An 18,837-nucleotide genomic window follows, 5' to 3' on the forward strand; every position below is an offset into this window, starting at 1 on the left:
GTTTTTCATATAGAATTACATAGACTATACAGCACAGAAACAGCCATTAGGTCCACCCTGTCCTTGCCAATGTTTATGCTCCATCTCGCCTCCTCCCATCCGCCCTCTATTCCCTTCTCCCTTATGCACTTATGTAGCCTCCCCTTAAATTGTCTATACTATTCATCTCAGCCATTCTTTGTGGTGGCAAGTGCTACATTCTCACTATTCTCAGGGTAGAGAAGTTTCTTTTGAATTTCCTATTTGATTTCTTGGTAACTATCTTATACTGATGGTCTCTAGTTCAGCTCTTTCACACAAGTGAAAACGCTTCTCTGCCTGCTTTATCAAAACCTTTCATAATTTTGAAGACTTCTATTAAGTCACCCTCAGCCTTCTCTTTTCAAGAGAATAGAGACCTAGGCACCACATCTTTTCCTGCTATGTGTAACCTCAGTTCTCGTATCATCCTTTGTAAATCATATTCTCACCCTCTCTGGTGCCTCTGTATCCTTTTTTATAGTATGGCAACCAGAATTGTACACCATTCTCCCAAGTGTGATTTAACCAAGGTTCAATACAAGCTTAGCATAACCAAATGCAAGCCTGCATTTAGCTTTGATCAAACTGTGCATCTCTCATGACCTAACTCTGCATTTCAGTTTGCAGTCCTGTTCTAGATATTGCAAAAATCAATACCATTTTTCCATCCATGTGAATGAATGGAAATTGATGGAATATGAGCCTCAAAAATGTAACTCCAATAAAAACAAAAGACAAAGTTGTTGCTCGCTGAAATCATATACATTGTGGCAATGTCTGCAATATAGTACTATAATAATAGCTTTTGTAAGACAACAGTGGGCCAGCAAACAGTTAATCTCGCCAAAAAAAATAATTGATGCATTTTGCTGTGAGCAAGTATTTGTCAGAGGGAGTGATTATTTTACTACACTGCTTTTGAATGTTTTCGAATTGTCGTTGGCATTGGTTCAGTTACATTACCCAGGTCTGCTGACAGCTGATTTTCCAGTATGTAAAACAGCATTTGCAGTTAGCTCTTAGATGTGGTCAGTGTGTAACACAGCAGCGGCTGAGCAGACCGATTATACCGCCAGAATAGTCAGCAGCGAGATAGCAGACAAAACATCTGTGTCTCATTTTCATATCTAGCTAAATAAAATGACACAAAAACACACAAGCAGACTCGGGGGTAGTTGCGTGTTTCTCCTGGGAATGAGAAAAGCATGTTGGAGAGATGCAGGTTATCAGAGAACCATGAAGACAATAATATAACCTGACACATTTGAAATGAGACACCAGTTGTCATGGCAACGGCTCACGTGGGAGTAGATCTCGAGAGACAGCTATGAGATGTAGTATAAATGATGTTTGATTAGAACTTAAATCATTTAGGCTCATGGAAGATAGGCCTTTTGTCAGCATGGAACCTTGGGTCACTTGTAAAGCGACTGGGCCTGAACGTATTAGCCTTACACGTGGTCCTGGAGGTGAAAGGTCATGCAGACTGATTAGTTTGCCCTTCTCCACTTAGTTTTTCATAACCTTTTGAGTACTAAAGCATCATTTCTATACCAAAAGCCACTTCACGTGTAAAGAGACCATTTACTCTTGATAATAGAAGTACTGTTAACAATTTAAAATTTGGAATATTGAGTTGCTTAATGTAGTATTGTTTAGGGTGGTTTCATGTTGTAAAAGCTTTTCTACATGTTACAACGTTTTTTGTGCAGCAATATAAAATGTTCTGAAATAGTTAAAGAAGTGGACACTACTGTTCCTCACTCAATGTAAAAATAAATCTCATTGCAGTGTGCATACAACAATTCTGTCTTTGTAATTTAAACTTTAGGGGCATTGAATATCTTTTAAGTTCCACTTTGCGCACACAGAGCAAACTATTATTCATCTTATTTGAAACAAAATTCTGGCAGCATCTCCAATTTGCAATTAATGTAGTTGCAGTTTATTTTCTGTGTTCCTCCAGGCTGCTGGAAATTGCATGTTTCTTTTATTTGGTGGCGGCAAGTGCAGAAATGTAGCGTGTGCACCGCTTGCCTGAAGGGCCGTGTCATTTGCAGTGTTTCAAGTAATGAATCCTGGATCTGGGCTCTCTTAGACAAATGACCTGTGGCCTAGCGGCCGTTTGTGGACCCAAATGATTTTGTCAGCTGTCACTTTGTAGCCAGAAAAATGTCAAAGCCTGTGGACAAGTGCTGCATGAAAGAATTTCTACCTTCCATTAAATATTCTGTGCTAAATAAGCCCTAGTTATCTAATAACCAATGTGATCCTAGATTAGGAAATTCCTTGGGGGTCCAGCATGCAGATTTAACTCCTTATTTTGCACTAATTTATGTTAACCCTTTAGAAGAATAGGAATACTATTACAATCTGGAATTTCTGTCTATTCTGCTTATAAGGTTAAAATGGCAGTAACGTTTCTTAACAAAAGTTTCATTTAATTGTATTTCAAGTATCATTTGTCTGTACTGTATTTTCAATGCAACTTTTGTCATTGTTTTATATTTTGTGTTTATATTCTGTTTATCATTCTCTTTGCATTCTAATTCTTCCGTGTCCAATTTTTATTGCATGGCTTAACATGTTTACATTAAACCCCTGTCCACTCTTTTTTAACACATTTAGCACACAGGTAAAATTAAACCTGCACGTGTTAGTATAACTACTAGTTTTTTCAGTGTTGGGTACTAGCAAGTAGGAAATCAACTGGAGATTGCTTCTGAACACTTCAAACAGGTAACGAGTCGGGGAATCAAAGCTTCATTTGTGTTTGTTTAATTAGCAAGTAGAAACCTTTAATTAACATTGACAAAGTTAAACATGTAGTTATCAAACATTAGTACTTTGCACACCTGATTGGTGAAGTTACGGAATGCAACACAGGCAATTCCTGAGATGAAGAGCACACTAAAAAATTTCTTAATTAGTAATTTAATAAAATTTGAAAGATGATGGCTTTCTCATTAAACTAATATATTTGTACCAGACCTAAGCTTTTAAACCATGTTAGTTTCTTCATCTGATTAACGTGCTGTACAGTGTACTATAAATTATGTAAGTTGAGGCAACCAAATGTTTCATTAGTCATGAAGCTTGCTGTTAAATTCATTCCATATTTCAAAGCTCAGTTCAGTAAAGGACTAGATCGTGTAGTGAACTACACACTTACATTCCACTTTGCCTTCAAACCCATTCTCATTGAAGAGATGGAATTCTTTCCCCCTCTAGTGACCGTATGACTTTGAATAGTCTCAATGCAGTTCCATTAGGTATGAGCCAGCAGTACAGAACAGCCTAAAGTTCAGCTTTAATTCAAATCTCAGGCACAAAGAGCAAGAAAGATGACTGATGTAGCAAAAAGAAAAAGTCACATTGATGCGACAAGGCTTCTGAAACTGAAGTTCCAGTGAGCTGTTGGAAGAGTAGAGGGAGCTTTCTTCTGCATCTGGTCATTCTGTACCTAATGTGGGACTGCTTGGTGCCAATGTAGGATATGCAAAAATAAAGCTTTCCATTCCCAGAACTGGCATCTGTCACCTTATTGAGCACAAAAACAAAATTGGTTCAATTTTTATTGCACTAATTATAATTACCAATATTTTGGCAGAATATCAGGAAAACTGCTCACTGTGAGACTATGAAACAAAGCTAAACAATGCGATTGAATTGTTCCATAGTCACTCCCAGCTCTTGCCTTCAGATTGTGAAGATGAGGGCATATGAGGCAATAGGAAATATAAAAATGTAAGCCACATGTGCCCTGTGATCCCTTCTTCTCAGGAGCCAGAATAGAAATGATTTATCAATGACAGAAAATGGGTAGTGTAAAATATGAGAGTAGTGATTTACGGGGGGCCAAAGCTATCCAGTGATATCAGAAGCACTGAATTCATGAAATTCAAGGTCACAAGTTATAAAACCTGATATTACTTGTGTTTACTGAAAAATAAATTATTTTTTTCATGTTTCTTAATTCTTCCAATTTACACAACTCCTTTGCTGAAGGCATTGATTCTTATTGGCATATGTTTATATTGTTGCCAACAGCCCACTGCTATCTCACCTAAGTACCTTTTCACTTGAGGCTAAATGGTAAGCGTTGCCAGCCTGTTCAAAGATGTAGGACATCACATCCAAGCCCAATCTTTTCTCTCACACACACACATACACAGACACACACATGCGTTCACTTCACTCTCGTGCTCTCCCTCTCTCTCTACTCCCCACCCCCCACCCCGCCTCCAGTGATAATCATTAGGTAACAATCAGATGTGGTAACCCTTATTTTCCTCCATGCTCCAGAAACATGGAAGACAATTGCACCGTGACTAAATTCAGCATGGATCAGGTTTTAAACCTGATACTTCTTGATTTAGTGCTATGTCACAAGATGTCAAGCTATCGATATCATGGTTTGCCCTATACGTATTGAAATCTAACAGTTCACTGTAGGAATTTTCTGCACACGTCATAACTTGAAATTCAAAATTCTTGATCATCAAATTGCTCACTTGTTTAATATTGCAATTGTATAGCACATCTATGATGGATTGCGATTTTATGTTTTTAAGCTTCGGTTTTCTGAATTTCCTTTATTGTTTTGTAAGGGATATATGATTTCTAACCAATAACCTTTGAACATAATTATTTCCTGCATATATCTCATGCAAAATCCCAATAAGTAGACTCAAAAAATACATAGAAGCGCCTTAGCAATGATACACCTTTTTTTCTAAATTAATTTTTGTACTAAATCAATACACGTGTGTGCTCTAAAGGAGGATGGGTTGAGGAATCACAGTTGACACTTTCGTTACTTTATTGCCTTTTCTGCATTTGCAGCACAGTGAGATGTTTTTAAAATGGGTCATGTTCAGTGAAATTGGAGTTCTCATTGCACATCCTTAAAAAAATTCTTTAAAAGAAATGTAGATATTGATGAAAATACCTATTTAAATAAGAGTATTTAGAGTGTGTCTCCCCCCCCCGCCCACCCCCACACACACACAGTAATTCAGTTAGTTATGGAACTGAACTGTACAGACAATGAAATTCCCAGGTTCAATCTATAGCCTGTGCTCACTTAGCAATCTCAGCCAGGGCATTAAGAAACTACATTTGGCTCAATGCCCTGGATTAGACGCAGAAAAACAGCAAGACTTCCCACTCCTAATTGCTATCCAATCCTAAACTACCCCCTGTAGTTGAATAGCCTGCCTGTACTCACTCTAGACCCCAGTTTACTTTTGAAGAACGGCCACTTCAACAAGGTACAGAAGAACAGCTGCCACTGGTGGAACAGTATACTTGCAAAGAATGGCATCAGCACTACGGGAAGAAAATTAGCAGAAGGGAGAAAAGGTTTCTTGCCATCAATTGGGAACTAATGGAAACTGAGCAAGTAGTTAGGATACACTTAATTTCAAGTACATACAATATTATTGTCAGTTCCTTCAAAGCATTCTCCATTATAAAACTTTGGAGGTGCAGAAAACTGCTCAGTGGACTACGCAAACTGCTTACACTGCTGATATAAGAGTCAGATCAAACCATTCACATTCACTGTGATCCATATGCATCAGATAGCAAACATTCACTTCCAGGCCACTGTTTAGTGCTGTGTGATGGGTTTGATCAGTGAGTTTAACTCAACTGCTGTTGACAGTGATTCATGGCCAAGGCAAACTACTGATTTTCTGATAGGAGCCTTCACTGCACAAAATGATGTACATCACAGATCTGTATGAGAATTCTTTATGCCCTGCAAGCGGTAGCAGGTTTGGTGCACTTGAACATTAGCTGTTCTCTGGAAGTGCTAAAATCATTTTGGTATGTAAATTTTCCCACTGCCAGATGCATGCCAACTAAACTACTGAGATATTCATCCATATCACTGTGGTATAAAAGACAGGCATCATGCCAGTGAGGCTTCTGTGCTTTTGGGAGACAATTTTTTTCTTCCTTCCAGAATTGTAGTGGCTGGGGCTTAACCCTTCAACCTCACCTTATTGTATGTGTTGTAAAGCTCTTGTTGCACCATTTCTAATGTATAGAAGGAATTGTTGCAGTTTAGAGTTTTAAACCCCATTTTCCTTGTAACAGTTGTACCATGCTCCTTGCAAGTGAGCTGTATCTCTTGTTGATGGTTTTTTAGCCCAGAATCGGCAATTACCTTTTTGCAGTAACTATGCACTAGAATTTACATAGGATTTCAAGAACTTATTCTATCAGTCCACACACAGAAAGGCCACCTGCCAGACTTGACTTGCACAAAGTAAGACTTGTTTGTGTTTTGTTTTGACCAAATTAAACAGATTAGGAAAAATCATTTGTTGTTACCCCATATCCTATAATTTTGAAATTATAGAGAAACTTCCCTTATTTTTTGCTTCACAATAAATTTTAATCAGCATATTATAAAACACTGGTACACTGCACTTCTCTGCCCACTCAAGAATGAAGGAAATTGCCAGCTGATTACTGTTTTAAAAAAAATGGAGGCATAGTCAGCAAGCACACTGTTTACCAGTACATCAATGTAGGCAGTAATTTTAAATAGAGCCTGAGAGTTCAGCACTTGCTGATGGTCATGAAAGATCAGAACAACGCAATATACTAAACTGCAGAAAGCAATGTAGTAATAAATGCAATATATAAAACCCAACAGCACATCATCTTTTGTTTGCTTTTGCTTTTTGTAATCTTTTTAAAAGTTTCTCTAAATACACTCCCCTGGAATATGGTTTGCTGTAATCTAAGCTCTTGCTCACTATCTGTCTCATGCTTATTAACATAACTTCAGCTTACAAAACCAAGTTTTCTTTAAAAGTTGGATTGTCAATCCACGGTGATAATAAAGAAACAATATTACGACAAAAGAGACTTCATATTCTTTAACTTTAAAATGCAATATTAATGGTCTGACTGCTATGGATGCTTGCAATACCATTGTAAATGCCCACTATAGAATACTGTGGTTTAACCTATAGTGATATAATTGGAAGATAGGAACTGGAGTAAGACCATTCAACCCCTCAGCCTGTTGCCATTCTGTTAGATCATGGCTGATCTAATCCTCAACCCCATTTACATGCGTTTGCTCCATATTCCTTGACTAACAATGATCAAAAATCTGTCTTGAAAACCTCCATGAAATCCAGCATCAGCCTTTTGGGGAGAGTTCCACATTTCTTCTAGCCTCTGTGTGAACAACAGTACCTTTATAAAACAAAGCATGACACCAAGCCACATGAGATATTAGGTCAGATGACAAAAGCTTAGTTAAAGAAGTAGGTATTAAGGATCTTAAAGAAGAAAGCAAGGTGGAGAGGTGTAAGTATATTCCAGAGCTTGAGCTCTAGGCAACTAAAGGCATGACCACCGATGGTGGAGCAATTCAAATGGGGGGTGCCAAAAAGGCCAGAATTAGAGGAGTGCAGATATCTTGGAGGTTTGTGGGGCTAGAAAAGATTACCGAGGTAAGATGTTGTCTTGACTGGGAGCCAGTGTAAGTCGGTGAGAAATGAAGAAGTGCTTGCTGATATCAATGGCTCTAACTTTTATGGTTATGCCTCCCTCTTTCACCAAAGGAAATCGTTCCTCTTTAAATACCCTATTGAACCTTTTTAGGAGGTCTTGTTGCACAGTAGCAGCGTCCCTATTTCTGGGCCAGAAGCTCTGGGTTCAAGTCCCACTTCAAGAATTCATGGCCAAGGAAGCTGTGTACATTAAGTGACCAAGCCAGTTGACTATCAGCCTGTAAGCCCTTCCTGACAGCAGTGGTAAGAGCTGGAGAGTTTCCTGGTCAGCATACTGCAGAAGGCAACGGCAAACCACTGCAGTACTTCGCCAAGCGTAATTATGAACCAATCCAGTGGAAGCCTCCAATGCCCTCTTAAGGCTATGGCACCTGAAGAAGGAGGATTGAACCCTTTAATCATTTTAAACAGCCAGATTAATCACTCCCCAATCTTCTTTACTCAAGGGAATACAAGCCAAGTTTGTGCAACCTGTCCTCCTAGTTTAACTCTACTTGCACTCACTCCTAAACTAATATGCCTTTGTTGAAATATAGCGCCCAGAACTGAATAAAATATTCAAGACGACATCTGGCCAAGGCGTTATACAACTGAAGTTCAAATTACTTGCCTTTGTATTCCAACCCCATGAGATAATTCAAACATTCCATTAGCTTTTTTGAACATGCCCACTAGCTTCCTTATACATTATTTTTTTGATGGAGACGGAGGAGGCTATTTGTTCCTTCTCACTTGAATTTTAAGTTCTTTTCAAAGCTATTTTTAAAGATTTCATTGCAGTGTTTTCTTGTGTATTTTTACATACTGTAAGTTATAATTGTCCATTACCTTTTTGAATGCTGTTATCAATTTATCCTTCCATATTCTGATAATCTTAGTCTAAATAATCTTTGTTCTTGGGATGTGGGTACCACTGGCAAGGCAGAATGTGTTTCCTATCCACATTTTACCCTGAGGACATTGAGTCAATGACATAATGGTCCAGATCTGTCCGGACACTGTACGTACCCCAGAGGATGCGTTACGGGACCCCTCTGAAGTCCCAACACAAGTTTCAGCTTTCCACATGCAATTCCTGTGTATCCGGAACCCTCTGAAAAAGTCTCCAATTCTGTGCTAGTTACCTGGATAGTTATACCGGAATTATTGGATAGGAAAATATCATGTCTAACTTCTGAGGTACAACTGAACCACCCCTCCCAACCCCTGTTGCTCCTACTCTTCTTACCCCATCCCCCCGAAGCTCTAGCAATACCCCACCTCCAATCCTGCAGCTCCCTCCCTGACCCTCCGGCTCCAACTGCCCCCCGACCCTCTGCCAACTCCCCTGACCCTCCGACTATCCTCCCCCAACTAGCCCTCCTTGAGCCTCCAGTCCCCCCCCTGACACCCCATCCCACCACCCTCTGACACTCCCAGACCCTCAAACTCTCCACTGACCCTCCGGCTACCCCATGGGCCTCCCCCTATTCCTGACTCTCTGCTGCCACCACCTCCCTTGATGCTCCGACTCCCCTCCTTGACCCTCCGGCTCCCACCTCCCCTGTGACCTGACCTTGCTACCCTGCCATGCTACCATCCTATCCACCTGCTGCCCTGCCACCCTTGCCACCTAACACACTATCCACTTACCTCACACACTCATTCACTAACACAAGGAAAAGCTATTTAAATGTCCCAAAGCCTTTCAGTGTGCTAGTGAACGAAAACTTACCAAATTACGGCAGTTGGTGTCATAAAAAGGGGAACGTGGCTTGCTTTCCTCTGACAATCCAGCACTGCAAAGGAGGACTCCCAGAACAGGTATGCTCTGCATTTCCGAGCCAGAAATGCAGAGTTACATCCCAGTGTAAAAAAAAGAGTGGCACTCAGCTAGTGATTGCCAGTCCCCAGAAGATTCAGCCCAAAGTTGAGCACATACAGTCAGGCAGGCTGGGGTGCAGAATCCCTTCCCTATTATTGAATTAGCTGGGTCTTTATAACAATGAACCATGGTCATTTTCTGGTGTTAGCCTAAAATTTACCAAATTTATTGAACTTATTTTCACAACTTGCCTTGGTACAAATCATCTTTTTACTTCTGCACTCAATCCAATTTGCATTTTAATTTCCATTCTTAGAGGCTTGTTTTTTTAACCTGATCACCACATTTCTATATTTGCACAGCTGGATTCCTGTGCTAGATCCCTGTGGTTCAAGAACATTACCATTTAAATAAGTTTTCATTCATTATTCTTATGTCCAAAAATGTTCTATATATTTCACGCCTTAAGATGTCCTCTGTATTCTTCATTTCACACTTTCCCCATTCTCCTAGTTCTGTAGTCTCTTTCCTTCATCCTCGCAATTTGCTACTCTCCCCAGTTTGACACCATTAGTAATCTGCTATCCACGTGTATGTGTATATGTACATATGTATGCATGTATGTTCACATGGATGTGTATACATATGTATGTATGCATGCAAGCAAGCATGTGCATTAGTGCTGAATGAGAAACAGCATATGCCAAATATTGATAGCAAGAAAAGATCCAATAACAGATGTGTGTGACAGACATCCTTTCAGTATTTTTTTTCTTGAATTTCTGTCACTAGCCGCCATTTATTTCAATTCCAGGTTTAACAGGGTCTTAAAATTAGTCTGATCTATACATTCCTTTGACTTCGTAGATAATTCTTGTGCACGTCTGTGGAGATTTGATATTGGATGGTTCTGATATTGATCATCTTTAGGGCAGCAAAAGGGAATATGTTTGGTGTACTCTAACAAAAATGCATTTGGGAAGAAAGTGAATTGAAGCTACAAAAAAAGGGTTTAGAAACAGAGCATTCAACAGAGCAAAAAAAAAGATGAGTTGTAACATTGTGCATCTACTTTTGTCTTTGTTTAAAAATTAAGATAAAGGTGGGGTTTAATGGTGCAGTTCAGATGATAGTTTTCAAATGGATTTATCTTGCTTTTACACTGCACTTATTATTAATGGAGTTTGAAGCACAGAAACAGTATGCCTATAAAAATCTGAAATTATAGTCAACATATTTCAGGTTGATGGTTGGCTTTACTTTTTGTCAATAAAACATAGGATGAGTTAGCAATACAGAGGCAAATATATTTGCTTTCTGTCTCTCGCCTACAGATTTATTAATCATTTTGTAGGCAGTGAGCGTACATACACTGCTGGAATAGCATCAGTCTCCAAGAGGCCCACTGATGCGTGTTGCTGGTAGCTGCTTTGCTGCATGGCTAGTCAGCAGAAGAACGGCGAAGACTGTTTTATTGTTTCTGGTGGAGCGAGCTAGGCTGATTGGAAAATCCAATGAATTTAAATCACAGCACTATATTGTACCAGGGCAAATAAAATATACAGTAAGAAAATTCGTTTTTGCCAAAACATTCACCTGCAGCGCTTTGACGTAATGGTGTTTCAAGCACAGTCAGATAACTGCCATTGAAAACTGGAAGTTTGTGCCAAACAGGCAGCTTGTTTGCTGTCCTAGGTGGTGTTTCTTTTATGCATGCAGCATGTCTCACATTGTTTGATTCAGAAATGCAAGAGTAACAGCGCACACAAGAAGTTTATTTCCCTGCAGCATTTAAAATAAAACTTCGCACTTGGTATTTTAAAATAAAGCCAATTTCTGGTGCTTTGATTGTAATTTAGTAAACTATGCAAGTAATGGATCTGGAATGCATTGTTACTATTTCCCCATGCAAAAGGCAGTATTATTCGGGTCAGATGCACTGGTTCCAAGTTATTTGAAGTAAACTAGTGCCAAGTTCAAGGCGATCAAAGTTTGTGCTATCATGAACGAAGGGAAAGCTGTCAGATTTAATGCATTTATGATCCGCTACTGGCCACGGGAGAAGGAAATGATCCTTAATGCTGAATCCCAAAGGCAAATACAGTCACAGGGGTTATTAGCTTAACCAAGGCATACAGTCTCAAATAAAACAAAGATTTAAAAATTGCAAAATCTGAGAATCACGAATAAAAGCAAAAATATTGATAATGCAAAGCTGATATGTCAGCATTTGAAAGAAAATCCAAATTAATGTTCCAGATGGATACCTAACTGAGTATAAGGTATCCAGCTGAAACATTAACCTGTACGTCCTTTCAGATGCTGATGCACTGGCTGTAAATTTCGGTATCTTCTGTTTTTATTTAAAATGTAACAAACAGCATGGTTTGCATTGGGTTTGTACGATGATTACAGAAGTTAGCTAGTTTATTTGCCTTGAAAGCACTGGAGGAAATCATAGAATGATATCCACAGGAGGCCATTCAGCCCATCATGCCTGTGCCAACTCTTTAAAAGAACTACCTAGTTGGTCCTACCCACTTCCCGCTCTTTCCCCATAGTCATAATTGGAAGTTATTAGTGAATTGTTTACCATTCTTCTAGGCAGTGCATTCCAGATCATTATAACCTGCTGTATTAAAAATAATCTCCTAATTTCCTCTATGGTTCTTTTGCCAGTTACTTTACATCTGTGTCCTGTGATTCTGCCATTAGAAATGGTTTCTCTTTATTTGGTGGTGTAGTGGTATTACCAATGGACCAGTATTCCAGAGACCCAGGGTAATGCTCTGGGGACCTGGGTTTGAACCCCACCACAGCAGAAGGTGGAATTTGAATTCATAAAAATCTGGAATTAAAAAAAGCCTGACGACCATGAAACCATTGCCAATTGTTGTAAAAACCCATCTGGTTAACTAATGTCCTTTGGGAAAGGAAATCTGCCGTCCTTACCTGGTCTGGCCTACATGTGACTCCAGACCCACAGCAATGTGGTTGACTCTTAAAATGCCCTCTGAACAAGGGCAATTAGGGATGGGCAATAAATGCTGGCCTAGCCAGTGACACCCATATCCCATGAATGAATTTTAAAAATCCTTGAAGATTTTGAGCACCACTATCAGATTCCACACCCCCACCCCCGTTAGATCTCTCTGATCTAAGGAGAGCAATCCTAGTTTCATTAGTCTCTTCATGTAACTGAAGTCTTATTGTCCTTTGTACCATTCTACTAAATCTCCTTCCCACTTTTGGACCCATAGTTTATGCCTAATAACTTCTCAAATTCTAACCAAGTAGGCTGTGTTTTTGAACCCACAGGTACAACATCTTTTCTAGTTCTGTAACAGCACCTTTCATTGAAGCTGACACCCCTACCTCCTCATTCCTTTCCTGTCTTTCCAAAATGCATTGTAGTTAGGAATATTAAATGCTCATTCCTCCCTTTGTTTGAGCCAGGCCTCCATTAGTGTCACTATATCATAATCTCATGTGGCTATTTGTTTCTGTAGGTCACTAACATTATTTACCATGCTTTGGGCATTTACACACATGTACTCTATCCATGTTACTCTGCCTCGCAGTTTCCCCACACTCCAACTTTCTGACCCTTCCTATTCTCTATTCTAAAGCTGCTGGTCTCTCCCAGTCTTCTATGCACCTGGTACATCCTTTCTAATGCTTCTTCCTAGTGCCCTTCACCCTGCCACTTTAATTTAAACCCTCTCCCAGTTACAGAAAATGGAGCTACTGCTTTGAATGAACATTAGCAGGTCCGAGTGGCATTGCTTATGGGTGGTCTTGCATCTGGAGCAGTTTTGATGCTTAGTTGCTAAACAGACCTGTGTCTTTAAGGCCATTGCCTCTAGAGTGCTTTCTCGGTGGAAGCAGTCTAGAGAGGCCCACAGTCAATGAGAGGATTCTAATTATTGGAAGTTTGTTTAAAATCCTTCTAGCTTTTCTTGCTTTCTCAAGGCCAGATAAAAAATAACTAGCAAATAACATTTCCTCTTCTATACATTTTTATAGATTGTTTGGCCGTGATGCGTTTGTGCTTTGTTTTCAGATGTTTTCAAGACGTTATAAATATGATCATGGATGAGTCCTTTATTACTGAGCAACAGACTTATTTCAGATCTACAATATTAAAAATGATTAATTTACCCTAATAAAGTTGTAGAAAATACATTTTATTTTACATTGCTTTATCTTGCATTAATCCTTAGTCTACTAGGAATGATCAAAATTGAAACCTGAATTTTGCGCTCGTCATACACCTGCAATCGGTGGGCCCAGAAGGGGGCGTGATATGCACTTCCAGTCACGATCGCAACTGACATGAGACTTCACGATGACTGGCCAATTAACAGGCTCAGCACTGCCGGGGAGAGCGGGAAGAGGGCAGGTGCCAAGACAAGTGAGGTTGCAGGTGGGCAGTTTACAATGAGCTCCTTGAAGGCCCAATTGCTGTGCAGCCGACTCAGGGAGCTGCAAAACTGTTCAAAGGATATTTGCGCACGCAAAAAAAATGCCACAAACTATCTCTAATGCAACTACAAACAGCTGACAACAGTACTCATAACTCCTAAACCTTCAAACATTTTCTGGGCATTTTATCCTGCCCTGGATCGAGAATGATGAAAGAACGTGAAGGTCGCCTGGCTGATTGGCCCATGCGCCAAGCATAAAAGTGCACGGGCCACTAAAAATATCAGCTGATATTGGGGCTTTAATTGGCTTTATTGGAACATTGATTGTTGGCGGGCGGATTCCCGACTCATGCTCACGCCCACCAACCATGATGTGGTGCAACATCGGGACACCCGCCCGATGTTTTCTCACGTGATTTCACGCCAGGTCGGGTCAGACAAGCGTCCGATTGTAGCACGTAAAATTCTGGCCATAAAAGAATTCTGCACAGTATGTAGAAGGTCAACAGTTCAAATAAAGGTTATATTGGTTTATACCACATCCAAATGAGGGGCTTTGGTTCACAATTGTGAACATAATTCATACAGGAGATGAACTTATTGCCAAAAATATAACTAATAAAAGTTCCAAACAAAAACAGCACCACAGCACAGCACAGGAGGAGGCCATTCGGCCATCGTATCTGCACCATCTCTCTGAATGAGCATTTCACTTAGTGCCATTCTCCTGCCTTTTCCCTGAAACCCTGCAGATTGTTTCTTTTCAAATAATCATCTAATTCCCTCTTGAATGCCTTGATTGAACCAGTGGGAACAATATTAATCTTTGAACTCAAATTTGTTCCAAAGCGATAATCTCATTTATCTATCAATGTTGTGTTGTTTTGCCACATCAATTGCAAAAAAAGGAATTACTTTTCCATTTATTTACAATGGCAATTTTCTTGAAAGGTAAATGAACTATAATTGACTCTACTTGTCTCCGTGCACCTGTTATCATTTAAAATTTTAGCAAATCACAAGCCTTCATATTGCCTAGTAGGTCTTGAAAAATTAGAAGGAACCTGTATTACAGCAGAGATGTCAACTGACCATCATTACACAAGATTCCCAAAACTTTGAATAAAATATGAATATTTCCTCAGTTCTACTAAATTCATATTTTCCGCATTAAATAAGGCAAGTTACACATCTACGACATCCATGGGTCAGGCTGCTCGCTTTCCTTAGTGGTTGTGACCTGGCATGTGCATGCAAGAAACAGCTGCATACTCATACACGACAACTGTGTGGACCTTAGTGTGTGATGTGAGGAATGTAAACCAGGCTTTTAACCCCAATATCTTGCAAGTGAGATTTTTGTTTATACAAATGATGTAGGTTGTTACAGAACAATCCTGACTATGTTAGTAAACTCATATTACATTATTATGTGAATTTTACTCAAAATCAATCCTTGTTTGTGATCAGTCTCCAAAGAGGCATTAGAACAGAAGATTTGTAAATTACGTACAACCACTACACTATAGAATGTGAGAATCATTTGCAAAATAAATGTAAAACTTTCTGATGGAACCGGTTGCCTGCTTCTAAATTTTTCTAATTTCCATGCATTGCCAACTTGAAAGGTTGTTGCAGCCCTGTCAGAAACCAATTTACTACATGCAAATTTATATCATTCTTTCTGTATCAGTGTCTTTAAAGCCCTATATAATTGGTCAATCTGAATAATGTCTATTAAAGGCCTCATTCAAACTCTCTTTTCCACTCTGTTAATATTGCAGAACAAATTGAATCCTAAAAAAAAACAGATTTTCTTACTTTATTCCTCAAGGCAATAACATACTGGATTGCAGTATGCCTGCATACTGTTTAAAGGTTAAATACTTAAACTACTTTCCTGGTTAAGTTGTTTTCTCACATTTATTCCTATCTGTACCTTTCACAAGTTTTATAAAGCTGTTCAAGATCAGTTTATGTGTAAGATCACATGTACACAGATGTAGATAAAATAAACAATACATTGCGTGCACAATGGAAAGTATTACTTTTGCAGGAAAATAAACTACCAAAGGGCATCAGGTTTAATAACACGCAGCTCCACAAATACTTTATGGGCTTAAGGACAAGCCAGAATATGCCTGGAAAAAAAACATTGAGTTATGTATCTTGTTTATATCCCAGTGCATTTGTTCAAATTGAATTCCCAACTTTTCATTACAAAGCGATTGCATTGTTGAAACTGGGGACTTTAATGTTTTAGCAGTTAGGCACCATAACTGGTCAATAGCAGCCGGATGTCTTCTACTATTTCCTCATAGCTCATTGCTCATATTGAGGAGGTAAGAAGATACGCTAAGATACAGCAACTGTTGAGAGCAATGGTTAGCAAGGATAGGATGAAGATAAAGCTAGAGAAAGAGTGGCTAGAAGTGGCAATAAATACATGAGGCTGGAGAGAAAAGATTAGGTTGTGGAGGAAGGAAATACTTTTTTAAAAAACAAATTATACCTTTTTATTATTTTATGATGAAATATAATGTTAAGAGACATTGTATGCATGACCATGGTAAGAAAATGGCACTGAGGAAAATTACTGTTACACTAAAAGAAACTGCAGTGTAAGTTCACTAGTGTTGAACATTGCATGATACTTGTAACAATGAAAATAATTTTTAAAATAGTGAAATTAAATCTTAATGTTGAAAATTAGACTTTGGAGAAATAATGTAGTCTCCCCGATTGAGCTGTGGTCCAATGTCAGAACTATAATGAATTGATTAAACCATTTCTGATTATATGTTATCTATCTTGTTAATCATTGTTAGTGGCATAATGGCATTAGACCCAATTTATTGACCTTTATTAATGGCGTTAGATTTAATGTCGACTGATGCATGTTTTGTAAAGCATTTACTTGGAAGAAACATTTTGCTCTAAGGCCCTATCGTCATTGGGGAAAATGGTAGAAAAGGCTCAAATGTTATGGACAGACATTTTAAAATTATAGACCTTTGAGTAAATTGTTTTATCTTTAACTCTTTCAGTGTTCTACATCTATATTTAACTTTGAACCACATGCCCCCTGGGCAGTATTAAGCTGCATATCAGTTTATAGTGGCACCTTCATTATTTGTTCAGTTGACAACACTCCAAGTCTACTTAGCATTCACTAAATGTACAACATACAGAATTGATACAGCTCTGTAAAAATTCCAAAATAAAACAATTACTAACATTCAATGATAATTTTGTGATGACCAGAAATGAATACAAATCTTCAAACTTTTACATTAAGACTGGCTGGTGAAAGTAATAAACCAGTAATGAACTGTTTGTGGAACAGTAGCCAGCCTGCTAAAGTTCCAGTTACTAGCGTAAGTGAGCAGTGAAATAATTAACTATAATTTTCTGGCCCTCTGAACTACAATATCAGATCAGTTGCAAAAGGGACCTTCAGTTTGCAATTATATCCTCAGGGCTGTCAGAATTATACCAAGCTATTAGTTCCCCTTGTAACCTTAGGACATCATTTCAGTTCATACCCCTCCAAAGTTAAAATATTTACAGAAATCTGTATACCCTTACAAAATATATTCTTAATAGAGTGTGTGCAGCAGCTGCATAAAGCTAAAAGGCTTAAATATGCATAGTATAGCCTGCTTGCTTGTAATTGTGATATATGTTACATTAATGAATTTGGTCCATTTCCTCGGTCTTTTTTTGATCTGCTAAAATGCACCTACGGTTTTTCCCTAAATCTAAAGTACATTTTAGTAGATCAAAAGTGAATGGGGAGAGGCAAAGTCAGAAGAAAGATTCCTTTCTCTTGTATAAACCCAACTTCATATATGTAAATTCAACTGTAAATCAGATTAAATGTTCATATTAATCTTTCAAGAATAGTTAGAGCCAGCAGCCTTGGATGTTGTACTTGCTGCTGCAATTGAATAGCCAACAACAGCATTCTGTATTTTATTTGGTTTTAATTCCAATAATGTTTCTCTTTTGCAAAGGTATATCATGAATTGGTTATATTTGCTATGCAAGAGAGACAGCCATCAAAAACCTCAAGGAACTGTGTCATCAAGAACCAATGAGAAAAAAACGAGGCCTTGGGCCCATCAGCAAATTGGAAGAAGTCAAATGACCATCTGTTTTTATTTTGAAATGTTCCTTGGCTGCATTGTGAGAAACTCTTAAGTGCAAACAGTACAACCTGCACAAACTCTGATAGATATCAGTGACTGTTTGCAGTCTAGTCATAAATCATGATGCATGAATGGCACACTCTACAACCTATTGAGCAACATTTGTGAAAAGTAGCGGCAGTGTAATCGATTTTTGAACTCCCATCTCAAACTCATGATGAAAAACCGTTGTGCCAACTGGTTATGTATTCATGGAATACTAAATAAACTTTATGAAGTAATTTGAAGTCTGACACATAGTGACTGGAAGATGAAAACTAATAGCAGAAGAAATCTTCCATGCGCACGAATATTGTGCAGTTGTATTGATCCTGCTATTGGAGAGAGAGAATACAGTAACTTCTCTACATCAGTCATAAGTCTGAGAATGTGGGTAGTCAGTGCTTTATTGTTGGTTTTCAAGATGAATAGCAAAGAATTTCACTGAGTTTCTATCTTTGTATGTTTTAAGTACAGTAAATGGGAAACTTCCTAATGAGCCATTGCTATTGTTATGCTTAAGCTTGTAAAATATTGTGCCATGTATTTATGAAACCTTCATATCTGATACCATTTTCTTAAAAATAGGCTCTGCTTTTCCACAAAACTCAGTAAAGATTCACAATTTGCCATATTGGCGTGTTGCATTTTGAAGTGAAAGATTTGTTATATCATATATTTATACATTCTGGCATGTCGAGGCTAAGTAGTTCTAACACTTCCATGTACTGCAGATTGGGAGATTTTGATACAACAATGAATTTATACTTGAAGTCCTAATGTGAATTTTGAAAATGAGTTTTATATGGAATGTTCCATTTTCACACACACTTGGAAAGAATATTTATTTGGTG

At 38.5% G+C, this 18,837-nt stretch overlaps 1 protein-coding gene across 3 annotated transcripts in view; it reads left to right on the top strand.

Annotated features, from left to right (window-relative positions):
• rbm19 (RNA binding motif protein 19) overlaps positions 1–18,617 on the top strand; it is a 285,521-nt gene extending 266,904 nt beyond the window's left edge. For all 3 annotated transcript variants that reach the window (XM_078554054.1, XM_078554051.1, XM_078554056.1), the window contains one exon: positions 17,810–18,617. The gene's annotated coding sequence lies outside the window, so the exon portion shown is untranslated. The remainder of the gene's footprint in view (positions 1–17,809) is intronic.
• The last annotated feature ends 220 nt before the right edge of the window (positions 18,618–18,837 follow it).

Source organism: Cetorhinus maximus, chromosome 12 (genome assembly GCF_964194155.1).
Source record: "Cetorhinus maximus chromosome 12, sCetMax3.hap1.1, whole genome shotgun sequence".
In the NCBI taxonomy this organism is placed as follows: domain Eukaryota; kingdom Metazoa; phylum Chordata; class Chondrichthyes; order Lamniformes; family Cetorhinidae; genus Cetorhinus; species Cetorhinus maximus.